The sequence below is a fragment of the Pelecanus crispus genome, chromosome 13 (assembly GCF_030463565.1).
Source record: "Pelecanus crispus isolate bPelCri1 chromosome 13, bPelCri1.pri, whole genome shotgun sequence".
NCBI lineage: Eukaryota > Metazoa > Chordata > Aves > Pelecaniformes > Pelecanidae > Pelecanus > Pelecanus crispus.
The window spans coordinates 3936585-3964003 of record NC_134655.1 but is presented as its reverse complement, the minus strand read 5'-3'; the positions used below and the strand labels follow the sequence as shown (position 1 = coordinate 3964003).

General features: G+C 42.8%; 1 protein-coding gene across 4 annotated transcripts in view; it reads right to left on the bottom strand.

Moving 5' to 3' along the window:
• The window catches only part of DCX (doublecortin), a 75742-nt gene that overhangs the window by 35868 nt on the left and 12455 nt on the right, over window positions 1-27419 (bottom strand). The gene's annotated exons all lie outside the window — the stretch shown is intronic.

Here is a 27419-nt window from a genome sequence, read left to right as displayed (position 1 = left end):
AAATGAGATTTCTACTTTGCTGTGTCAAAGCTGACCATAATTATTTGCTGGATATTTGATGTCAGATGCTGCTAACATTGCAAAAGGTTTCAGTGCTGTAAACCAGTGTGGAAGAATTAGAGATTGAACCTTTGTCAGTCACTTTCAAAAGCCATTTGCTCAAACTCTGTGATAACTCTCCATCTGCCTTCATGATTGCAAGTACTTCTACCTGTCTGCTCCAGCTTTCTCCAAATGCAGAGAGAACGTTGCTGTTTATTTCAGTAGGAGCATGTGGAGGCCTGCATATCTGTATAATTTGCCAAAGTCCCTTCTTCTCAATATTAAATCAGGAGAAAAACAACGATGTGAGCTGCCCAGCATGCATATTAGATCCAAATTTGAAAAATTAATTCCAAAGGATCCTTAGAGGCAGCATCTTCATTATACAGAAAATCTTGGCATGTAAACTCCACCTACCAGCATTCAAAAGGAATGAGTGATCAAAGCCAGATTACAAATTCATTAGTGATTAATCTGTCTGGAAAGCCTTCCCTGATGCTTTGCAGGAATATGATAGTAATATGATTAATAGTAACAGTTACTATAGGGTTATGGCCAAAACTATAAACAGCTAAGAAGCATGACCACAGGAGCCTTGGAGTTTCATTCCCAAAGAGATCTTGCTTGGTGGAGATGTATTCAGAGCGCTGTGTCCTCTGAATCACTATGGCCACTGTGCTAGAGACCTTTGCAAGCCTCAGCATGATGAAGAGTTGGTAATAAGTTATTGCCTTTGTTATGCCCTGCACAACTCTAGTGCCTTTAGTAGAACTGAAGATGACGTAAGTCAGTGTAGAACTGGGCCCAGGGCTTCTCCTTTTGAGGTCTGTCTTGTTCTACAGTGTTCTCTCAATGTGTTGGAATGGGAATGAGTTATAGAAAATATTTCACCTCTCCTCCCTCCTTTCTGTAAGAGACTGTCACAGAAAAGACTATCACTGTGTGCATGCATGCAACATACTTCATTGCCAGGCTGGGCATCCCTGTGGCTTGAAGCATCAGCATTTTGTCCTGCCCCAGGAGGCCGTGACAGCTCCCTACCAGCCCTCCTTTTGAAGGGGAAATCAAAAGGTGCCAAATTTCCCTTTAAAGCATAGTCTCAACATAGAGAAGGAGTGTTTTGTGCAATAAGACACAGCGTGGAAGCTCTCCAACATCTGCACTGGGCTAACATGCCATGGGGCTTCTCCATAAGGCACTTATAGCCTGCCAGACTTGTTTCAGTTGAGTCATGCTTATCCCACTTAATATTCATTCCAATATATATTTCATCATGTTAATACATATTTTATTGCACTTTTTGTACCAATTCCTCTAGCATTTTGCTTTTGCAATGGTGCCTAAAAACCTGTGATTGCATATAGCCCTGTGTGCATGTTTGTGACTTGTGCAATTCCCTCCTGTGCCTAGGAGGGACTGACCTTCCCAGCCTCCTGTTCTTGCTATGTACTACTTCCAGTTTAGTTCTCTCTTCTTGGGTTTCTCAGCCCACGTGTTCTCCATTATAACAAGAGTGACTCCATGCCACGTGTTCCCAGCTCTGCTCAAGCCATTCCTACAAACTTACACCATTCAGCTTTTCTAGATAGAACATCTATGGCCACTCTACCAATATAAACCAGGCCTTGTAACTTGTACTTTCACCCACAGTCCTCCTGGTTGGAATAAGTTTTATTCATAGAAATGCAGATTATTATTTGGTAAAATATTAAGAAAAACGCATATTTGTACAAAAGATAAAACAAAGCTCACCAACAACCTTTTTCTGAGCTGCAATTTTTGACATAAGAGACTGCCTCATGGGCTGGCCATTGCTAGAAGTGCACCGCACTCTGAAAAATGAGGCAATGGAAACCATGAATATTTGTGAAGGACATTATTTCCAACATGTTATTTGAAAGAAGTCTCCTAGCTTTTGAGAGCTCTGCAAAAGAATATATATCATAGTCTGATGATGCAGCTGTCTCATTCCACATGCCAAGCTAATCCTATAAAGAGCTATCTGAAAATACATAGAAGTGCATGTCTGCAGAGCTGTACATGTGTATGTATGTTTATACAGTTATGTACACAAAGATAATTTCAGATCTTGAAAGAACATACAATACAATATTTTACAGTATTACAGAGGAAATGATGAAGTGGTTTCACCATCAGATCTTCAAGGATGGGAGGTTAAAGCAGCTATTTAAGTTGCTATGCTGTCAAATTAATTCCTATAAGGAAGTGCTTCACTGTCTACAGAAATTGCTAGTGGATGTAATGACTCATGTTAGGATTTAAAGCATTTGAAAAAAGCTCCATGAATGTATCAAAATCATTAAAAGCAGTATACTTGCAGAGTTATGTTTTTTTAATCAAATTCCATTTATCTTTTTGCACTTAAATTTAACACACGAATTTTAGCCTGTTTCCCTAAGAGAAATCTAATATACAAATTTCATACATATTTATTTTTAGCAGTACAAAATGCATCCTCTTCCCAACACACTTCAGAGCAGATTTACACAAACTAATTAAAAATCCACACACGTACGCACATATATATATAAAAATAAAATCTGCTTCTATGTGTGTGTATATATATATAAAAATCTGCTTCTACATAAGGGGAAAAGTTACCGTCTTTGTGGTCACCCAACCATCCCCAGGGAATCATAGAATCATTTAGGTTGGAAAAGACCTTTAAGATCATCCAGTCCAACCATTAACCTACACTACCAAGTCCACACTAAACCAATCAAGGGTAGACTAGACTAAACCATGTCCCCAAGTGCCACCTCTGCCCGTTTTTTGAACGCTTCCAGGGATGGTGACTCCACCACCTCTCTGGGCAGCCTGTTCCAATGCTTGACTACCCTTTCTGTGCAGAATTTTTTCCTAATATCCAACCTAAACCTCCCCTGGCGCAGCTTGAGCCCATTTCCTCTTGTCCTATCACTAACTACGTGGGAGAAGAAACACAAGAAAGAAGAGCACTACTGGCATTTCTTCAATGTTGGGTGATTCAGGCATGACAGGGCCACTGGGGAAGGCAGCTTCCAAATGTGAGGGCCCTCGATGGAAAGTTATCACTGAGGTATTAGATCTAGGAAGCATGCAGGGCACCCGGCTGATCCTAGCCGGTGCCTCAGCTCTTGAGGTAAAAGGAGCCCTCTTAGGAACTCATGCCCCGAACTATCTGCAGTTTTGCAAATCCAAGTCAATACCCCAAATTCTAAATGTAGCAGCAGGGGAAAGAAAAAAAGAAGAAAGAAAGGGGAGGGAGGGCAGGAAAGGTATACTAACAAGTCACAGCCTTGCACTTTTTCTTCCTCCCTCTTGGTGTTCCCTAAGCATAACACAAGACAACAAAGACCAAATTCACAGGTTACAAAGGGATGGATTAGTGTACTGAGACCCAGTTCACCAGAAGCAGATGGCCACAGGAGTCCCTTGGGACCACATATCACAGAGACTCTTGGGCAAAGTGAGGAACAAAGCCCTTGCTGCTGTGACAAGTGCACACCGAGAACAGGTCAAGATCCCTTCCACCACCCTACTACAGACCAGGATCTTGTCTGGACATGCTTCAGCCAGTTCGCTCTTTGGCCAGCAAAGTGCAGAGACTGAACTGCCTGAATTTAGCTAAAATAAAGCATTTCACTCTCTCACTGAAGGTAACGTAACCCAGCTTGTTTCCCACCATCCACTGCTACATCCTAATCTACAAAGCACTAAGGAAGACTGACACAAACAAAGTTCCAGAGATCTACCATGCAAGTGCAAGGATGAAGACACTGAGCAGCGGTACCCTCTAACCACCCCTTGCGGGTGAGCAGGCAGTGCCTCAGCGGGTACCAGCCTGGGGCAGGTGGAACACAGACATCCAACCATTCCCACTGCCAGCAGACTTGACCAGGAGGGTCAGGATATTCCCTGTGCATCCAGGTCCTCCCAGTAATAGGTAAGGCCATTTATCTAATCAGCAAAAAAGCTTGAAAAGCATCTTCTAGTACTCTTCTATAATAAATAGTAAGCTTTGAAGTTTGCAAAGGATGCTGAAAAAGCATCCTCCATTTTTTAGCTAATTCCCTTCTCCCGCTCTTTCAATTTGTTATGTTCCCTGTGACAGACAAATGATGTAGGAAAGAGGCTCTCCTACCTAGTCACGCTTAGGGCAAGTAATGACCCCAAGCCTTAGGTCACCAGCCTGTTTGCTGCCCTCTTCTTTCATCTTGTATTCCCACAAGGAATTCTTTGTTCATTTTGGGGCTGTGAAAAAAATCAAGTTATTTCAGCTGTTCACACCTACAGACCCATTTCCACCTCACAGTTCTCCAGGGATAAGCAAAGATTAATTGAGCTCTCCCCAAAGTCCTTACTTTGATAAATGAAGTTTGCCTACATGCTTTGTCCAGGAAGGGCAATTTTGAACAGGTATGGAGTGCACATAGTGTAGCAGTTAAGCACAGTGCAGTTGGGAGTTTAGTTTAATTGACAAGGAAAAATAGAAATAAATCTTCCAAGCGCTGTGGGGAACAAGGCTACCTTAGTGGGGGAAGTGAGAAAGGTGTGGGAAAGGATCACTCAGCTGGGGCAGGGAAAGGGGAATGCTGAAATCATCTCTTGGCTCTCATACCTGCTGGGCGACCTCGACAAGCCAAGCAGACGGAGGGTGTAAGGCAGAGACGGATCAACGAGGGAAGGGCACTTGGCCGCTTTGAGGACCAGTGTGAGCATTTCCTATCCATAAAATGAGGACAGTAACACATGCTTCCTTTGTAATGTGTCTGAGCTGCACTGGTTTATGTGCTTTCTGAGGATGCAGCATTATCTCCCGCATCCAACACCAAGATCTCTTTGATGCTATTCTCCAAATGTACTTGCTTTCCCTGGATTTTGGTCTCACTCGCCCTTGAATAACTTAACCAAGCATGAGGTGCTTAAAGTATTCTTACGCTTGACTAATTGCTTGTTTTGGAAGGTGCTCTTTTTTTTCCCCAAATTAAAAGGTATGCTTAGCCAAAGTAATCCTCTTTTGTTGAGGTGTAAATCCATTTATGCAAATTACCACCCAGCTTTTGAGGGCTGGAAAACTTAAGAGTGTCCTATATTGGACTGAATCACAAGTACTTCTTCATTTCATCAACATTTCCTGAACTTCCCACTCTAAATTCCTGCAGCAGAGAGTCTGTCTTTCTCTGTCAGTGTCCTTACATTAAAATTTTTAATCTTCTATGCCGCCTGCTGGGACAATCTGAAAAAGGAACCCAGAATAACCACAGTAATCACAACAATTCTAAACTTTGAACTTAAATTCATCCATTTGGCACCTGTGATTACTGAATTTGAGCCAATTTGACACCACCCTTATTTTGACGCAGATTTGCCATAACACTTCTTTTGCTGTATGCCAGTTCAATTACAAATAGTCTTTCTCTGCACTGCTGCCTTCCAGATGCACTAAACTTCCCTCCTGCAGACTACAAGAAAATGACTTGGCTCCTTTTGCACGGCTTACTTTTTCCATTACATCAGGCAAATAAACAAGACTAATTTGCATTAAGTTAGTATATCACAACACCCACCCCCACTCCCTTCCTTTCTTCTGGGCAAATACCAAAAAGAAAAAAAAAAAAAAAAAGAGGTCCAAACCTCATGCACTGGTAACTTGCATACTTAAATATCCATATCTTTTCTTATTCTAGGGGAGAGAGGGATAGAAAGCAAGAGGAGTTATTATAACATCTCCCCATGAGGCAAACATTGGTTGTCTCATATAACTGAATTACATTAGTGGTGTTCAAGGGCCAAATCCTGTTTGAGCTTACTTTTCAGTCCATCAATTTTATATAAATGCTGGAATAAGAGGGAGGAGAATCTGGCCAAATACCCTAAACTAGGTGAATAAGGTACTGGATATTTGCCTCCTACAGATTTTTTTTGTAACTTCCAACCTCTGGTATCTTTGTTATGATTCATCCTGTGATAATTCTTAGAGCAGCACAGACCCATAGGCATAGGTGTCAAGCAAAAAGGCACTGCTTACTTTCCTTACTCCTCAGTGAGCAAACCCCTGGCAGAGCAAGTGCAGGGTATTTTACGTTAAATCCTTTCAGACTTGAGATCAACTGTAGCAAGCAATACAGGTGACCTATTTGATAAGGCTGCAATAATAATCCAACTGGATACCTCTTATAACCAAGCAAACTTTTGAACCTTACTGATGCCCCACCTGTGTAAAACAACAAGATAAACTTTTCTAGTCTAGCACATGTGCACTGGCCAAACTGGATTTAGACCACCTGAGGATCTGGCCTTCTACAACAATTTTCTAAAGCCCCTTTGCCCCCACTGGATGTGTTTCTAAGCATAGCTACCTATTAAACAAGATGTCTCATAAGAATTTAAATTTGCAAGAAGAAAGCATCTCCCAGGCACCCTTTCATTCACCTGTGCTGATATATGTTTTACTTTCTAGAGACTGACTGCCCATTGGGGTATGCAAAAACTTATCCTTCCTTACCAGTCTCCCTCTGTAGCCACATGTGGAAGCTGTTGTTCATCACCAATCAGCCAACCATACTAATACGAACTGGTGAAGAAGCATCCTGGCAACGGCCTGTGCAAACCAAGGCTGTCCCCAGAGCAATGCAACCATAGCGAGGCAGAAGCGCCCTATATTCACTTCGCTTCTGATTTGCTGTAGCTCTGCGGAACCCACACCACCAGAGCTCTTCTCAGACCACGTTGCCTGCAGCCCAAGGCTTTGCTCAGACATCTACACCAACACAAAGTGAGCACAGACTGCAAAGGAAGACAGAAAATCAGGGTCTTCATGGCCAGCTGAGCAATAAACAAGCACCTCTGCTAATAGGATTAAATCCCTTGCTAGATTACAGGTGCATCAAGTTTACAAATAATCAGACTGGGGCCAAGCCCTCAATTTGCAGCACTTGATGCTACAGGTGACAGCTAGCTCTGGGGCAAACACACTGAGCCTTTTGGTACACGCATATTCGCATTTGGAAGTTCAAGATAGCACCCTCATCCTCTCTAGTCAACCAACCATTTTCCTGTTTTCCTTTCAGCACATTAAGTGGATTTCTACCTTACCCCCCTCCGACCAGGTTCAATTTGCCTGTCACTTGCTACCACGCTGATGACACGTGCTTGCTAATGGCCTCTGCACAGCAGACAAGCCAAGTGCAACGTGGAGCAGATGTCTTCTCAGTAAGTAAAAGAAAAAGCCTTTAAAGTTACCTCCCCAGGAATGGAGGAAAGCTGGAATCAGAACTCTGCTTTGTCTTCTGCAGTGTAAACAGACAAATGGTTGGACTGATAAAGTCCAGTTCTGCTGACCAGATTCACTGACGAGATTTGGGCACCACGGTATTGCCTCACTGGTCCAGTCTGTCTGTTTACTACATTTCTGTAAACACCCTGTAAATTACTAAGCCAAAGCAGAATCTTTAAAGCTACTTCTCTTACCCCCCGCTGATGCAGCAGAGGAAAAGGGTCTGTATCCTGGGCTAGGGAAAGCTTGGAACAGCAGGAGCTTGGGTGGCTAACAGTCCATCTCTGACATGTGCAGCATGAACAGAATAACAACAAGATAATTAGGAAAGCACCTCTGAGGAAAATTTCCCTTCTAAGGCGAACAGGAGAAGTTATTTCTTGGAGCTTCTTGCTTTCCTGTTAAATGCAGCTCATTTGCCACAGCCCAAGCGGCTCAGCTTTTCCACTGAGCTGAAGCAATTGCTTAAACAAAGGATTTGCCGGCAGCTCGGTTACATCATTGCTGCTGGCTCTGGCAGGCTGCAGGCGAGGATGTGTGATTTCCACAGCAACACAGATGCTGAATGCTCAGTACCGGGCAGGCTGACTGCACTAAGTTCCCTTTCTGCTGAGGGAAGCGTGCTGCAAGGATGCAATTGCTTTGCAATTATTCTGACCTGCTCGGGTCAGATAAATTAGGAGAGATTCTTCTCTGCTTCCCCCCCCCCCCCCTGCAGCAATGAAGAGGACAAATGCCAAATCTCCTGCCTGGAGCTGCCTCAGATGCAGGGTGTTCTTTGGCAGGGAGAAAATTGTAAACATTGTTCCACAAGGTGGTCATCTGGTGCCTAGGTGGATAAAATGGCAGATTCGCCCTAAGAGGAAATTGGGTAATTGCTAAGACTGGTAGAACGATGCTCCTATTAACAGTATTGTGTTTAAAATCCTCTGAACACCCTTTCCAAATACATTTTTAAACAGTCAGCACTTAAGCAAGGGACAGAAGTGACACTGTTAGAAAGGACAAGGGCAAGCAATAAGAACTACATTACTTTGGTTTTAAAAGCAGCTTTAGGAACAGATTATCAGCTAGTGTAAATCAATAAAACTGCACTGTTTTTAATAGACCTTTCCAGGCTTTTATCAGTTCTTACTCTGCAGATAGCACCTCAGACCTTCCCGTTTACAGCATCTCAAATTCTTGCTTTGAGGATATCCTATTGTCAAGAAGGATCTATTTTTCCAACAGGTTTCTTGCAAACATAACCCAAAATGTGACAGCCAGGCAACTCCCATACCAGCCCTGTTAATGGATTTCTGCAAGTTCAAGATCTGCATGCATTGTGCTTTGGGAATGTGTTTGTTTTGAGTGCTGTCAGAAATAGCATCTCTACCACTGTGCCAGCTCAGGGAGAATTACATGGGTGCTACCCACAAGTAATTCTTTTACAGCTATCCACTGAGGGTTCAGCATCTTCCTCCCAACTATTCAGCTAAAAGGAGGAAAGGGGATAAAAACCTGGAGTATCATGCCTAGTTGTTGCAAATCCACTCAACGGGTAATTGATGGTAGCTGAGGATGCAGCCTCCTGTGTCTCACATTAAGTCTAGCCCTGTTAGCAGCACAGAAATAGCCAGCCTGCTCAGGAAGGAGTTCAAATATTGAGGCATGGTGCCCCAATGACACCAGTCAGAGCCAATGTGACCTGACATCAGCATTACTGATGTGCAAAGACCGGGGGAATCCAGCACCCCCAGGTCGGCAGCAGACAGCTGAAGCAGATGAGGGTATGGTGAGGGCAAGGTGAAGACCCACTCTGCACCATCTGGCAGGCGCGAGAAGAGATGCGCTCTGGGTCCCACAAAATGGTGCGGCGGTGGCTATTTGAGTATCTGCTGCCCCGCTGCTCCCAGAGGCTTGGTGCCTGCCTCGGGCGTGACACCCTTGGGAGCTGCTGTCGGTGCCCACGCCGCTATCGACCCCCCGGTCAGGACGGTGCCTCAAACGGCTTCATACTGAGAGCAAGGCCCATGGACGTACGCTGAGAATCTGGCTCACCGCCCCCACCCCCCTTTACTCTTACTACTGCAGCATAGCCTGATGGAAACAATAAAAACCTTGAGGCTATTTATGTTTATTGTGTTCATTTTCCACACTTCTGTCCAGAGAAGCAATGAAATACTGAGCAGCTGCACCCACAAACACCCACGCTCAGTCATGCATTACCTGCAATCTCCTTTATATTAATCAGCTCTTACAACTGGTGTAACTTTCCATTTGCCAGGCAAGGTAGGAAGCTTTAGCCTGGCTGTAGCAGACTCCAGGTATCCGTTATGTGAGTTTGTTTGGAAAGCCTGGCCGGTGGCTGAATTAAGACGCTACGCTTGTGAACAGAGTAGCTGTTAGAACTGCAGTGATAGGGATGTTCCAGTCTGGGGCCAAGGTCTTGGTTTGCCGAGTGTCATGGAGCTTATTCTCTCCCTAAGCTTACAGGCCCTAGAAGATCTTTTCTCTCTTGCAGATACCATTTAAAATCTGGTACAACGACATATGGAAGAGACAACAGCCATATACTTTTCTGCTATCAACAAGATACACATTGTTGTGTGAGAACAAGTAGGAAGTGCTGAGACAGCACAGAACAACACTGGGGAAGTGCTCAGTGGGGAATCAGAGCTGGAAAGGCAGGGAGAGAATGAACCTTGCTCCGCTCCCTCACCCTCCATGTGCTGGCTGACGAGGCAGGTTGGACACAGAAACTGAAGCTCTCTTCAAGACATCATCCAGTGAGGCTGGAAGAAACCTCTGGGTTTTGTCATTTCTGCCTGAACTGCAATGAGATACTTTTTCCTTCCTTATGATTTTTATTATAAATTATTTCAAGCTCTTGGCTTCGATATGTGGTAAAGATACAAAATGGTGAGCGTGGAGATAAACACAGTCTGCTTAGGCACCTTTAGTACAAGAAAATGCTGACGCAGGGCATCAAAACCTGGAAATACCAGAATTGCTTTAGTCAGGCTGCAAAAATGCCATGCAATTACCAAACCATTAGAAAAACCCAGAAAAGGCTGCATATGCTGGGGATCCACACAGAGACTTGGCTATTGCCACAGCTTCCTCTAGATTTCTCAGGGGTTCCTCAATGTCACAAACGGAACCCAGCTAGGTCAGGGACATCTGCATGAGGGGACAGCCCTTCTGTGGGGCCGAATGCACACAGGTCACTGACTCCATGCTAGAGATGAGTCAAAAAAAAAAAAAAAAGTACCTCTTGGGGACGCTGTGACCTTTACTATTACAGATGGGTTTATTCTAAATGACAGAAGCACTTAAATAACTGGGTAACAGTTTCCCCTCCAAAACTGCATTTCTTGCTACATCAGACATTGCTGACTCTTAAATTATAGTTTGTCATAAAGTAGATTTTCCAGTCCTTGCTCCACAGGAGCTAGCTGGGACAGTGATATCATTCCTAAGGAAAAGCCACAAACACTGAAGTGAGCTACAGTCAAATCTGATTAAAAACAACGCAAGTATTTAGAGTTACAAAGAATGAAACTTTCCGCAGCCAGCTGGCCTGGGGGGGGGGGAGTGGAATCAAGGTTTAGTTTGTGCAGACTCTCTTGTGTAGTAGCAGATTTGACTCAGTGCACTGGCATTTTGGATGCAAATGCTCAAAGGGTGGCACTAGTAGAATGGACTCTGCACAGAATGGATATAAAGGCTTGACTGTTGAAGAGCCTCATTTGTGCACCAGTGAGAAGCAAGTCCAAACTGAAGCATCTAGTAACAACGGAGCAAATAAAGAGCAGCCAAGAGGGACTGGAGCTGCAACAAGAGAGCAGGGCATGGAATAACAAGCTTCTGCAGTGAGAAATAAACTAAAACAAAAGGCTGGTTTGGAAAAGCTTTGGCGGTGGAAATAACAGGACACATGTACACAGATTTCTTCCAAACGGCCAGCTAACCGCTGTTGCTTGTAAAGCTGTGCACACATTGTGTTCTGTGTTAGTGGTTAATCCGCAGCTGATTAAGATCCACCCTGCCTGTGCGTGCATGAAGAGGCATCTAGCGAACGGACTGGGGGAATGATGCTTAATAACAGCACATTTAGTTGTGGGATTTGCAGCTGCAATTATCTTTACAACCAGGAGCACAAGAGATACGAACGCGGTCCTTCTGAGTCTGAGAAAAGGAGCCTCTGTGCGTGCAATTACTTCTCAGCTGCGATGTGAAACACACTGGCGCATCCTCCTTTTCAGAGGCTTCAATTAAGGAACAGTGCTGGTCTTCCCCTGTGTCACAGAAGGCCCTGAATATGTTGGACCATCAGACTGAGGTCGTGGCCTGTGGAAGTCTTCCACAGACTTCAGTGAGCTTTGGATGAGGCTCTGCTGCTGGGTAAGAAATAAGTATCCATGACTGAGAGATTAATACATACCTATATAGAAAAGGATGAGTTCAAGGCACTGCCCAGGTCCCCCTGTGTGCTATACTCCAGCCTTTTTTATACTTCTCTGAGGTTACACAATAACGTAAATTACAGGTTTATTCAGAATGACACCACACACACTGATTGACACTTCTTCCAACTCAAGCAGTGGAAGCCCAGCACACAATGAGCGGTGCCAAGCTGCAAGGCATAACCTGGATCGCTGCAGGGCTCGGGAGGGAATCCTTTTCCTCCCGCTCCTGTAGACTCAACAGCATCACCCAGGGAGCATTTCCAGCTAAAGCAAAAAGAGCTGGCCAGGGCCAGGGGCAAAACAAAGGACATGGTAGGCTAATGGTCTCATTCCGTGTGGCAAATCCTCTGAAATCCACTAACAATTTAGAAACATAATGCCCTCACTTTTATTAGTGACATGCTTCAGTCTTCCATACAAATTGGAGACTACAGTTTACCTATTACCACAAACTTATATTCAGTGATTTTTCTCAAAATAGGACGCATTCGTCAAACTGCCTAGTAGGAATGTCTTTGCCCCTGAACATAGCAAGGATTAAGGTGTGAAATTCCTATTAGGGCAAGGGGATTAGGCTGTTGCATTTACATAAGGATTTGACACAGAGGATCAGTTCATCGGTCGGTGTATGCAGGCTGATGCACAGCCTCTGTGAGGGGCTAATAGCTGATGTTTCAGAAGAGAGGGAAGCTCCTCCTTCACAAATGCACTTACATCTTTTTGCATAATGCTGCCTGGAGAGGCCAATTCCTTCTTGATCCCTTCAATGATCACTCTAAACCCTAAAGCATGAGCTACAGGATTGCCCTGATTATTGTCTCGATACATTTACATCTGAAGTAGTCAATTGGAAAGTAATTGATGAGAAAAACTGTTAGATTTGGAATCAACAAAATCGATGTAAATACCATGCACACAAAAATATCTGGGAAGCACCAGCTCAGGGATGAAAACTATGCCACAAGTACCTGGATAGAGCGACAAAATGTTTTCAGATCAAAAAAGAGACTATAGCTCAAGCACATGTTTTTTAACAAAGCAATACCACCTGGGCTGCTGTCTCTTCACTGAAAAGGTTCATGTAATATGGCCCTGTGCAGGCATGTGGGCATAAAAAAAAGTCCAGAAACCCAGAGTGTCTCCTGTAACACCTACAATTACAGCTCGTGAATGTGAGGCACTAAAATTCAGAGTCCTCATTTTCACAATCAGATCAGAAGATCACACCAACTTAGTCCGTTCCCTCAGCAGCTCTGCATGCTAGATTTAGCACTGTGTTAAGCAGTACATTTCCACTTCAGTTTGCATTCCTCAATCTTCCTTGACTTTAGCCCTAGGAACAGAGCGGCCCAAACTCTCAAAAGGTAGTTTTATTTCTTGGTACCTCATGGCTTTTGATCAGGGAAGAAAATGCACAAACCAGTAACACTTTCTGGTCTTGAGTTTAACAGCATATCCTTTAGTACATTCATGTATCAGTTTATCCATGTTAGTGTGCGTTTCATCAGTGAACTGTAAATATTCAGTGTTAGGGTTTACTTTTTTGGTTACTGCATGGCACCTTGCATAATTAAACTACCCAAAAGCATAAAATTAACAACTGACTAGAATTAATATATTACAATTTACACCTGAAATAAGAAAAAAATCCTGCAAAAGCAGAGTTTACAGCTTCACTAATTTAGGAATATTGTCAGTGGTCACTGTTAAATATGATAGTATTAATAAGAAGAGACCAGCTTCAGGCATGGCCAGTTTCCTTCCCTCTCCTCTGTTACTGCTTAACACCGCTCCTCAAACTTGGCAAAGACCTCCACACAAGCTAACTTGCAGGGAGCTATTCATGTGCTTAAATGCTTTGATGCATCCGAGTCGGTATGCTCAGCACTCGGTAGCACGGAGATCCAACACGTGACTGATGCTGGCACTGGCGTTAGAGGTCCTGCTACCCCAAGGTCCAGCCTGTCTGACCCTAAATAGAAATCAGATGAAACACCAAGTAACGTAGGATGACATAGCCTACGTAGGAGCAGAAATGGGAAACCAGGAGTTCATAAAACCAAGGCCTGTGCCCAGATCATTAAATCACAATGCTTTCACCTCTGTAAGTTATTAATTGTTTTTATCTTGCACAAAATCTGAGCAGCGGTGTATCCTTCTGAGGTAAAGTCACTAACAGCTATTTCATAGATGTGACCTGCACCGCATATGATTATTACAAAGAATGAACAGGCAGGCAGTCACACATTGGATTAAGGAACAATTATTCATTAATCCAAAACCCAGTCTCACGTGTTGCTTTTATGTAGGACCTGGTAAAAGCCTGCCTGAACCAGAAGCGGAAATCACGCCTTTTAGTTTTATTCCTGCATTTCTGAAATAACAGGCTACTTCTGGTGCACGCTGTCACTTCCCTGACTCAGGGAGAAAAAGGTGGATGTTAAAGAAGCCATAAATAGTATCTGCTGGTGCTCCTTTTTCTATTATGGTGACTTTGATTCAGCTCCCTGCAATTAACAGGAACAAGAGAAAGACAAATAAAATTATCCCAGCTGTTTGTGGCCAACAGACCTGGCCTCCCAGCTGAGAGCTCTTTGTGCTGCTGAGAGCGTCACCAAGCAACCAGCCCTTGCAGCTGCCAGACTACAAAAAAGAAGTGAAAGCATGACTTATGGAAAGGAAGCACATGTGAAGGGGATAAAGGTTGGGACTGAATCAATCTCCATTTTGTCTCCTGCCTAAATATGGCACCCGATACAAGAAGAGATCACCGTCAATGGATCTCACCCGCTGAGGGGGCAGAACCCAGACGCTTATTTTGTTTTAGAAGCCAGACCCTTGGAGTACTAAACCCAGGTATCCTGTACGTGGTATCTGGATGCAATGAAAAGAAGAGGGTCAAATCTGTTATGATGATATTGAGACTTAGTATTCTTCATCAATCTTAGCTGGTGGTCCAAAAAGCAGCAGAAGGTGGTCCACAATACCGCTGCCAGAATGACTATATTGTCCCAGTTGTAAGTCAAACCCACAAGTGGAGGTGAAAAAAGATTGTCTGATAATTGAAACAATATGGCAAGGAAAGCAGAGCAAACAGGCAAATCCCTGTACACACAAGCAGGGAATGAATAAAATGGGAGGGAAAAAAATGGAGAGATAAATGAACATTCAAACTGTGCGCTATGTTTTACTGATTGGTATAGCAATGCTAGCTGTCAGAAAACTGTTAGAAATGGGTAACAGACATTCTTCCTACAGAATCTAGGCAGTCCTTTGGAAAAAAGGGTTGAGAAACCCTGACTGATATCATCCCTGACCTATATGATTCTATGATTCTATACCATCCCTCCAGCTCTTGGCAGGATGAATAAGCCTTACGAGTTATCTTCTGTTTTACCAAAAAACAGCTAAGACAAAGATGCGTGAAAACTTTTTAAACTTGAACATTAAAGAGAGATTGATAAACTCATTTCAGCCTCCCTATGAGTTTAAATGTGTCAAGGCACACCTGTCCGAAAACACCAAATTAATTGCCTTAGTCTAGGTCACACACTGCAGCCGAATCTAGGATTGGTGCCAGGAGACCCGAGACCCAAGACCCACTCTTGCTGCTTGAATACCTGAAGCGCACTGCCTCTCATCTGTGACATACGTAAGATATTTCCTGCAGCAACTACCTCCTCCTGTTTCTGAGAGAAAGTCAGTCTTTGGTGAGCTATGTTTATAAGAAAAAACCAAGTTCGTTTTCACCAGTATTAAATATTACAAGATCTGTAAATTAGTGCTCAGTGTATCCACTTTTGGCCCAACTTTATTTTCCTTGTTTACTGTCCTTTTCACACTAAATTCAACACTTCACACATGCAACTGGAAACAACCCAAACAATGAATGTCACGATCAGATGGCATTTTTTCCAGCATCTGTTTTCTGGAAGAAAAAGCGTTCTGAAGAAACTGTGTAAAATGGAGCAGTTCTGCACCATTTGGCACTAAATCACTACCTGCTGCCAAGAGCAATGCAAAAACTTTATGAAGAAGCTTATGATATAGATAAAAATTCAAGGAAAAGCGGACATTTCAAAAGCTGTTCTCCATTTTAAAACTGCAATAAATGCCAAGATTGTAAAGATCTCCGTTGCTTTAGAGTGCTAAAAATAACATTCGCCAACAACTCTATCGAGACTTTTATACAAAATTCAGCCAGCCTTATGGCTTTCATTTTGATTGCAAAACGTACACATCATTTTGCAACCCTCTGTGACTAGAGTTGTCTAAAATGAAGGAAATACCCAGTACCGTTTACTCTCAAAGTATTAAAATTCACTAGAAGCAAAAAGATGCCTCAATTTTCAGCTGGTATTAAGAGATGTAAGTTCTTGTTTCTAATCCACTATGAAGGGCTTTCAAGTAGGCAAGAATAACATTCTTAGCTCCTAATGTTAGCTATCTAACTCGACTCTTTGATACACTTAATTTACATGTAATCCTGCAGCCTGCCAGCAGTTGATAAGGTTCCTGATATGTGCACATTTGAGAAAGAGAAGTTTAGTCCTCTTAGTGCCTTTCTGGACAGCTGAGCTCCATGATGGAAGGCTGCTCCCTTTTAAGGTTTCAGACAGATTTTTGCTTCTCTGCAAATGCTTCTCAGCATTTGTCCCCAAAAAATTTATCTGCTAGGTTTAAAATTCTTGACAAAGTTGAAATAGCTGCACTGCATTTTTGACAGTTTCCATTATTAAAATATTTCACAGGCTCTTGTAAATGCTAGGTGGTACGGAAAAAGGGTGAAGAGCGTAGTTTTTCCTCTCCAGTCCAATGATACTATTTTGTAAATATAAAGACAGTGCAGAAGTTAGACATATCGAAGTAGTGGTTGACAGCAGTTACAAATCCTGAGTTAATGGCTATACAACACACCTGACTGATGAATAGACATGTACACATTAAGACTTTTACAGGCACTGTATTTTGTGCCCCTAATGTAAAAAGTAGGATCACTCCATGAAGTTTTGACAAACCCGTTTCAAATGTTCTACCGTGCAGTGGGATGACATGTCACCTGTCTATAGAAAGTTAGGGTATTCCCCATCTGTAGAGCTACAGCTATAGCTTCTCGCAACATCTTTGCCTAACCAGCCACCTTGGACCTCCAAAGGAAGTTAACTTACTGGGTGCCAGGTCATCCCAATACTCCAGCCACAGGCAAACTCCCAGTTTCATATTTGCAGGCACAAAACCGTACCAAGACTTAGAAGCCATGGAGAGCCACATAAGCCTGAGTGATTTAGCACTAAACACTCCATAGTATATGTGCTCTAACCATTTGTAACCTACTTCGTGTTTCACCAAAGTCCCAGTTATACTGCATTAATGAAAGAGTTACCAAGCACCTGCATGAGCTACCCCACCCCTTCTAGCTGCTTCAAGAGGAGATGGGGGAGTTGCAGAGGGCTGCAGTGCAGCACAGTCACTAGAGAAACTTCTTATTTACTTCCATATTCTGAGACACATTTGTGAATGCAGAGAGGTGAAGTGGAAGGGTAAATGGAATACAGCAATATTTTAAAAAGCTGTTCCTTTCTGTCTGAATTTCGAATGCATACCATATGCTTTAGCATGTTGTTTTGATCCTGTGCTAAGATATTCTTTACTAGCTTGCCTCATCAAGACCAAATCTCTCTGCAGAACAGTTATTTTTTATTTAAAAGATAAGAATAAGGGTAATTTCTACCAGCGTGTGCTGCTTTGCACTTATGATCATCCATTACACTGCCTATTCATCATCTTGGTGTCTCACTTGTCTCCCAACTTTCTTTATTACAGTAATTCTTTCATCATCTTCACCAAGTATTTCCACCTCCAGATCACTCAAGACAACAGTAAACACCACTTGTATCTTGATATTTAATTTTTACTCCGATAAAAAGTTATTTCTACCCTGGTTTCTTCTTCTAAACCTGTTTCCCATCTGTGACAGTATTTTCCCTTCTTATCACTACTTCAGGTTCCTTAATAGGTTCTTGAAGGAGCCTTTCCTCATGATTTTTTCAAGTCCAAATGTCCACTGGCTCTCCCCATTCATGATCTTATTTGTTCTACTATTCTATACTAAAAGATCATCAAGGTGAAAGTTTTTCTTGCAGAAGTTATGTTTACTCATACCTTGTTACGCCATGTTGTGTATTTCACATTTTTAACTTTCATTTCAGTTGTTATCTAGTACCGAAGCTGAGTTTCCCAATGTATTTCCACCACCAGACATACAGAGAACAGGTACACCCGTTAGTCACCATTCCTGGCCTCTCTGTTCCTCTTTCAGCAATATTAAGGGCATAAGGGAGTGAGGAAGGGCACAAGAGATTATGTCAAGAGCGCAGTGGTACAGCAATACCTTGAAGAAATGCTTCTTTCACACAAGCACGCACACACAAGATGCTTTCCTAAACCAATTATTCTTTCCTGTTCAGAGAACCCGCATAAAAGACAGACACCTGTAGCCATAAAGCTGTTCTCCCAGTAACAGTTAGCATCATTTGGTGTTTCATGCGGAGGCTTGAACTGGTCCATCACAACCAGGGAGCGATGTCTGCAGCGAGGCAGCGGCAGAACCAGAGCTGTGGGCCCTGGCAGCCGCAGGGGACGGAGTACCAGATAAGCGGCACAGAGCAGATGGCGAGGGCAGGGGAGTGCAAGGAAGGAGCCTGGAGTCTTGCTCTCTCCTGCTGCCCTGCAGGCTCACTGGCTGCATAATTATTCCTGTGGAGCCAATAAAGCTCGTTGTGTTCATTGTCCTGCAGTTAACAGAGCTCAGACCTGGAGGACGGGAAGCACTGACCTCTCACGCCAATTCTGACTGAAGCAAAATCCCCTGGAAAAAATCATTCTAATGAATGGTGTGTATTATCTCACCTCCCCCATGTCTGTTTTTTGTCCATTTTGTTCATAACTAAGTCCCCCATTTTGGAGAAAAAAGAAAAAAGAATTAGTAAAAAGCAGCCTATATCTTACACCCACTCTAGCTGAAAAATCTTTGATCTGAAGTATTTTTCAAGATAAAAAAAAAATATGAGAGAAAAGCATCATGAGCCAATATATACAAATTTCCTATTTATTTTAGATGATGTAGATAATTTAAAAACTCTTAGTGACAATGAGAGTTGCATGTATCTTAAAGAAAAATTTTAAAGTCAGCAAACGTTTTCAAACTGCAGTTAAAGACTCCAGTAAAATGCCTTCGGTATATTAAAGTAAGGGAAGAAAAAACAGTAACACAACTCAAGGATATCACTGTCAGAGCACAATAGTCCCTGGGATCCTTTAACTAAAAGACGAATTTAGATTGCTTAGACAGCAAGTTGAGCTGCAGAGTTGTGTTCTGCAACACTTAGTAAAATGTACTTACACAGATAGATACACATGCATATACTCCTACACACCCTGCTTGCTGTTAAGCAGGAAACTAGAACTATGTCTATTAATTCAGAAAGGGCTGGCTTGGCTGTACGTTCACAGGGGAGAGAGGGTGTGTCTTACGGCTTGGAGCAGTGAATGCTCTGGTTATTAGCCTTGCTTATTTTTCCCTATTCACTTTGAATTCAGAGCTAAGCAAATCTCCAGGAGCAGGCCTGCAATTCCAGCTCTGTATGCTAATCAATTTGCTGCAGCCTGAGAAGCCCTGAACACAAGCTGGAATAGCCCTCGGCTTTCATGGCTTGTCTTTGCACTTCCCCACATACGAAGGCCTACCTTAGCCAGTTCTGAAAATCTGGATGGATTGGATCCAACTTTTTTTCCTCCTCAACTCCTTTAGACATACTTTTATTACACACATTTCTCTGCCAGTATCTTTTGTCATCTCTGGCAGACCTGAGGGTGGATGGAAGCTGTTATCCTCTGCACATGAGCAAAGCTATCACTCCTTCCCTTGCTGTCCCACAGAGACCTTTGAATGACACTGGCATCGCGTTCAAAGGACAAGATGAGGAGGCTTTTGACAGCCTCTCGCACTCAGTCTGGGCCCTTTGCAACACGGATTCATTTCCTTAACACTTAAGCTCCATCAAGATGCACATACTACATACAAGAAAGAATAATCACTGGTGCAGTTCCATGGGCAGTTTCAGGGACGAGAAAGAAGGAAATACTGGTGTGCTGGATGTAGCTCTATCGCATTATTTCTTACCAGCCTCTATTATCAGGCTGTACGCCTTTACCCACATCTAGTGCAGGCTCTTCCTAAAGAAAAGTGTAAGCATGAGCTGTGTCATAACTGACCTGCTACTGAGTGAAAACAGCCTTTTGATCAAAGGCCAGTAGGAGCTGAGAAGGGAAGGGGGGAAGCAGTTGCAGGCAGACACGGAGAGGTAGAACTTGCAACAAGATGTGGAATAGGGCACCAACCACCATCAGATTCTCAAGGTGTCTCGCACTGGGTGAACTCAGGGGAGTATTCCCACACTCTGTGAGCAACTGCAGGTAGGGAGATGTGAGCAAACATACTATACGTGATGCCACTCACAGCCTAAGACTAAGGACCCTGGCGCAGAAGAAAATGCAAGGCATTTCCCCATTACAAACAGGGAAAATAGATGTATTTGATTATTCTATGCAATCAAAAGAAATAAGACATTAACTAGAGTCAACGCATTGAGGTAGACGCTTGCTTAGAATATGTTCAACGTAACCTGCTCCCTCTTACAGCAGGAGGGACTCCCGTTCACACTGGTGGGATTTCTACTTGAGCACCAACAAGAAACCAGAAACTTAGTTTCAAGTGACGATGCAAACCAGCAATGGAAAAAACTACAAGGCTTTCTTGGCCTGTCTCAGCTCCTGATATTCAGCCTAATTTCCCTTGCTCATTTTAAGCCCATTTATTCCTAAATAAACCCTCTGGCACTACAGTGAATAATCCTCTTCTCTCTTGGGATTCAGAGTGAAAAGGGAACATGTCACTCTGTATGACAGAAAGAACTGCCAAAATAAAGATGCTAGTGAGGATTGAATTTTTAGCATACATCTCTTTCGGGGTGTGAATAGCACCAGGATTCAGTAATAGGGGCCACGTACTTCTTGGTCACCAGGTCAGATCTGACTGCATCTTTCAATAATTTTGACAGCCTGCCATCTGTGACACAAGTAGCAGGTGTTCATGTGGATCTTGGTCAGTACATGTCTACTAGCAAGGCTTGTCTTTCCAGAAAATCAATTTTAAGCAAGCAGCAGTGCAACTCTGGAGCCTGCTTCTGGACTTGGAGCCTCACTGCCTCAAGAGGACAATACATTCACAACAGCTTTAGCCAGTATTTGCATAACAACAAAATGCCAATTAATACGTAGCACCAAAGCCCTGCTGGGTGGCATGCGGGAACACACCACCTCCTCCAGAACCTGAGGCTGAGGCAAAGCAATGGCGAAACATCCACCCAAGTTTGCAGGATGATGGTCTCCTCTGCTGCCTCCCCTTGCTCCGCAGACGCTTTGGGGAGCTGATGGGAGAATGCACTGATGGCAATCAGGTTAGTCTCAGTGCTCACAGGAGAACAGATTTCATCAAGACTTTAGCTGCTGAGATCAGACTGCTGCTTTGGTAAGTACAGGAATTAGGATTCATGGTGTTCCAGATAGGCCTCTTTTCACCCAGATTCTGTGGCCCACAGACTTAAGTAAACAGAAATTAATAAGCATAAGGTTTCTGAAGAACATCTCAGAAAGTCTTCTGAATATTTTATCATAAGTGCTTAGATACACATTCATGGAAGCTTGGCTTATTCAGTCTAGCGAATGATAAAATCCTTAAGGGATACCTGCGGACTAATTGGTTTTGTCTGTGTTAGTGTCTAGTCATTGCATGAATCAGGCAATGATGAATTTCCAGCTTAGACTAAGAGCTCCCTAAAGATAGAGAACTAGGCTGTGTTGTCTGGCAGTGTAAGTGACTTGGGTTCAAAAGTTCTTCAGCCCATACATTATTACTACCCTTCCTTGCATGACACATGGTTGCTAGAGAGGAATAATCTCATGCATGCAAACACCCTAAGTCAGAGGAGTCTGCAAAAGCAATGAGAAGGGGTGAAGCCGGGAGTTAATCCTCAGCCCAAGAGATCTATCGGGGGAGGCGGCTATGGGCAAAGATCCTGCATGCACAATTCCTCTGCTAGTGCTTGCGATCCTGACCTGTTCTCTTGGTATCAAAATGGGAGATTTATGCAAGGCCTGCCAAATCTCAGCAGTTAACAAGAAGCACGGAGAAGAAAGGACTGAGAAAAAGATGCAAAACAGATTCAGTTGTATTGTTACAGCTTTATGCAGCAGGGAGGGAAGATGGACCCACCTCTCCCCTATTTAGCACCAGCTGCTGCAGAGCCTTTTGCAGGAGGCAGGATACAAAACACACTTGCACCCATCTCTTGCTCTTCTCTCCCATTTGCTTTGGGGCTAGATCCCAGCTTTACACAACTGCATGAAACTGCTTTGTTCCGGCGTGACTTCAATGTAGTTTTCTGGTATCCAAAAGGGCAGTCAATTACAAAGTCTCAGAAGGACAAGGAGTTTATGACATCCTATCCCTCAACATGTGTAATAACACAAACCAATTTGCTTGCTTTGTAACCTTGAACCTCATGCCTCAGGGTGTGAGTTAACTATCTCCAGGGCTCTAGAGGGAATATTTTCCCTCTGATCTTTCAGCAATGCGGATGTTACTAGGTACGTCGTGGAGGTATTCACCTTCTTCTTAAGCAATTACAGATTACAGCCGTTAGAGGCATTTGTAAATATTGGTATAAACCTTGCTCTATGTCACGTTGATACATTTTCATTAATATAATCAATAGAGCTACACTATCCTGGAAGAGTTGGGTCCACTGCTAGCACTGACACTTGAGCAATGAAGTTTTTACTAGTTTGTTTCCAAATGCCAGCTTAAAATCAGTGCAGCACCTCCAAAGTTTGGTTGGTTTCTCCAGTGCAACTCATATGGATGCATCTAAGGTAGCTTTTTAGTAGTAGTACAGTGCTAGCTGCTTTATCAACTACTTTGTTGGCTTTGATCCCAAAGTCCCAACCTTTAACCTGTTGTGAGCTTAGTCATGCGGCTTCTCCCTCTGTGGCTGCTGCCCTTCCTCAATGCAAGTCATCTAAAATGAAATGGCAACTTCTTCTCTGGTCAGGAGAGGTGGGCTGGCCTCCCAGGCATTTGCATCAGCTTTGCAAACAGAAAGATGAACTTTGCTCATCACCTGCCACATGAAATCCTTATCAAAGCAAAGACTGCTAGAGGGGACCATTTTATTAAGACTAAAAATTCTTTTGGGAGCACAGTCACAAATGCCCTGACATGAAAATGTATGTAATTTCATCTGATGAGACAGCTAACACTCAGATGGAACAGAAGCACTTTGTCTGGGCTAGGTAAAAGCCAATGAATAGCACATGTGTGACTTCTCCCTGGGCTTGAAGATTTCAAAGTCCAGAAGAGATCATTGCATGTTATTATAGCTAAAAACATACTAATTTCCCTGCTTGTTGAGCAGAATATCTATACTTATGTGGAACTGAAGCATACAAGCTCTCCCGCTCTGAACTGCTGTTATTCTGCTTGTTTAGGGGTACTAATTGATGGGTCACAGAATGGGGTATTTAGTTAATTAAGACATGGCAATACATCAGCTGGAGAAAAAGCAGAAGGAATTCCATACCACAGAAAATATCTTAATGCTAAAGTACACCTGAACAAGTCTGATGAATTACTAGTCACTCCAGATTATCACCCATTCAGCCAATCACAAAAAAAAAGGGACTGATTTTTGTTACTACATCTCCTCATGTACTTGCTGAACAACTGACAGACTTTGGAATACAAGCCAGCACAGGAAAAGAGAAGTTCAGTATGTACAGAAGACACTCGCTTTTACAGGTCACTTCTTAAAACCAGGAATGAATACAGACAGACACCACTTGCAAAGCAAGGTGCAGAAAGCAGATGATGAGCACTGGGCTGTCAGTGATGAAACAGCCTCTTCTTTTCCAGAAAAACACCTACTTACTGTACACCATGGTGAGAAAGAAGCTCAAGCACAAACGGGACAGTAAATTTATAGAACATTTGCAAAGTCTAGTTCAGACTACTGCATTCAAAATATCTGAATGCAACTTCATCCACAGTCTCAAATTCTGTCTTCTAATTTGGTTTATTAATGACATGAGGCAGAAACTGTCATCACGTGTTTATAAAATAGCCAGCGCTCCCAGGAATCCAGACTTATTTGGGACACTGGATATAACTAAGAGTTTAAAAAAAGGGAAATAATCTACCAAAACAACTGTTTTCCAACATGATCCACAGATCAGAGCAAATTCAATCCTGCATATGTATATATTAATTATATATACTACACATCTCCACACAACAGCAGTTGTAGTCATGAAACCAAGTGCTGAATTTGATCCACTGCAGTATTTAATGCACTGAATTCTTTGACCTATACCATTTCCTATATGGCCATGAAAGTTCAATACTTAAATCTCTATTGTGATTCTCTGTCGTGACTCATTTTTAGGCAACAATTTGAAACGCCTTCTAAGTTCTGGGGTGTCCATCAAGATGCGATGATATGCTCCAAGGAGGCAAGGAGCTTGAGTACAGACAGACAAGGCACAAGGCTTTAGAAATACGTACAAACCCAAGTTAAATAGACTACTTAAACACAAGATGCTCATTTAGCAGTTTCAAAAGGGCCATATTTCTACCGACAATCCAAGACAAAGAGAAACAAAATTTCCTTAAAAAAAACCCCAAACCTAACCTCACTGTTGTTTGGAGTGTTACATTTATTCAAACACACCCCATCCAGCTCTCAGTTAACTGCTTTCTCACTCCAAATACAGCAGGTCTGCAGTGCATAGAAATGTAATTATTTACGCACCACTCTATCATTGCCACTACTGTCTGTACTTCTAAAGCATCTTGATTACTCTACTGATGAGCGCCATGGAAATGCCTATAAATAAAATAATCATCTCCCCTCATTAAGTTACAGCTCATGGACTGAGGAAGGATGATTTTCCTTTGTACATTCCTTTTGTAAATTTTATCATCTCACAACAGAGGGAGTAACATGCCTCTGATGACACTCAAAGAGACAGACTGTCAGGATTCTTGTCAGTATTTCAGCTTTGAGCAGCTTGTGTTTTTGCATGAATATTTTCTCCTGAAAATACAGTACTGTTTGTCAGAATTAGGCATTCAAGAATCTCTTTCTAATGTCAGAATCAGACATGCAAAAAACCTCTAATATCATGTCAGAAGGTCAGATTTTATGGAGCAGTATGTCATGGAAACCCTAACAGCAAACACTGTACCCACAGCAGAAGCTTCTAGCTCTAGCTTCAACAGTAAGAACACATACAGGTGGGCAATTTCAAATAAACTTAGATTAAAAAAACACAAACATTGAAGGAAACCTTCCAATAAAAACAAAGCCTTGGTGAACCAGGTTTGCTCTTCAGGAAGCTTCAACAGTAATTGATGCCACAAACAGATATCAAACATTCCATTGTTGTCAAATCACAAAATCTCACTCTTTTCAATAACTGCAATACTGCATGTACGTTTGCATGCAGTGAAACTCCCAGTGGTGTCTCTAACACATAATGAAATATCACATTTCATAAAATGGTGACTTATAAAGCCAGCAAAAGAAGTTAAATGTGGTGTCTTTACTCAGACTTTACGGAAATCACATTTCTGCAACAAAAACTGATGGTGAAGTTGTCAGGTTGCCCCAGTCAAAACAGTGCCAAACTGAGGCACCAGCCACTGTACAGCTATTAGAGCCTGGCATGAGGAAAACAAGGTTGCCTTTTCTTTTTTGATTCAAGAAGAGTTATGTATGGTGTCTGCTATAGGCAACAGTTTGCACCAGCAATTGCTAAATTACATAGATCTTTGCGCTTCTTGCTCAGCTGTAGCCCCATGCAAGGCAGCCACTCCAACAACAGATCGCAGTCTACCCACAGCAGCACTACTCTAGGCAATCTGTACCTTGAGAGCAAGCAGCATGGCCCAAATCCCCACTTAGGAATTAACACAATTTCACGGGCTGGTCCAGTCACCAGGCCACAGCTCAGTTCAGTTTATGGGCTGGTTTCATCTTGTTCTCCAGTCAGATGTGGAGGGGGAAACACCACTTACCCCTGTAAGTAGCTAAAAGGTGGAAAAGAGAACAGTTTGATGCAAGCTCATGGGGCATCCCTATTTCTACACAAGGTCCAAAGCAACATCTCACATCCAAAATGCTGGCTGTTCTCAAAGAACTGAGGCATTTTACAGGTTAAGATCCTCATTCACAACTGTGAGAGCAACAGGACTCTATGTGTCAGCATGAGTAGGCATCTGCTTTCAGGCCAGATCCATCTATTAAACCCTTTGTAAAGCTGCTGTGATTCAAACCGCATGGTTCTGTGCCCACGTATTACGATTTCCTCAGAGAGGATGGAGCATTTGACTCTCTCCTTCCTCTTCCGCCAGCCACTTCCAAGGTTTCCAGTACATCAGTCCCTGTATCACTGCTTATTTACAGCATGCTACTATATCTATGGACAGTCTAGCTGGAAAGTCACTCACCCATGTGCAAACTATACATCTTATGAAGAAAAAGTACTGGGTTGAGACAAGCAGTAAGAAAAGCTTTGACAGGCAGATGAGATTTTTGTATATCTGAAGCTAGAAGCAGCCACTAACTAATGTGCAGGATACAGAAGTTGGGACAAAGCAGGAATATCAGACAGGTTAGTGACATGCTACTTTCAGCTCCCAGACACTGCACCTGGACTGTGCAGGGCACTTTATGAGCCTATATTTGGGGTTGGAAGGATGAACATTTTCATATGTAAAGTCTGCATGTTCATTGGATGCATTGCCTAGGGTTGGTGTAGTATTTCAAGAGCCAATATTTGAATAATTTTCTCCAGAGATGGGAAAGAGAGTTAATTTAAAGCAATAGCATCAATCCCTAGAATAGCCAGCATCCAACCCCCACTCAAGAGCTGTGCTGCCTCACTCCAGAATCTGAAGCAAGAAAAATAGTGACAAAAATAAGATCATCCCTCAGTTACAGAAGACACAGAACTGTTAAACCAAGCTCAGAATTTTCCTTCAAGAATCTAGTTCTTCCCAGTCCCCAAAGTTATCCTCCACATTCCTTTAAGGGTTTTCATAGATACAGCAATATGAAATGGTGTAGCTGCTAACAAGAGACAGATGTTTCCTTCAGTTCCAGGAAAATCTAGACATGAAGCACATTATGATGACCCACTAAATATTTTTGGCCCAAATCCCTTTCTGCATGTTATCTCCTCATGCATTTAGTCAAGAAAATGCAACACAGTTCCATGCTTTTCCTGCTAATTACCAAGCTAGACAGAAAAGCATGCTTGGATCAAATACTCTCTCTTAGCAAGCCTTCATCTGAGGGCAAGGAAAGTCAAGCAACACATTTTCACTTAGTGAAACCAAAGCTCGAGAGTTCTTGCAATTACTTCAGAGACAAATCAACTGGTGGCTGTGAGCCGAATTCCCCATGTTATTTATTTAGCTAGTCCAGAAGACACGCACTGCACGCTGGCGTGCAGGATGGAGCATCTGT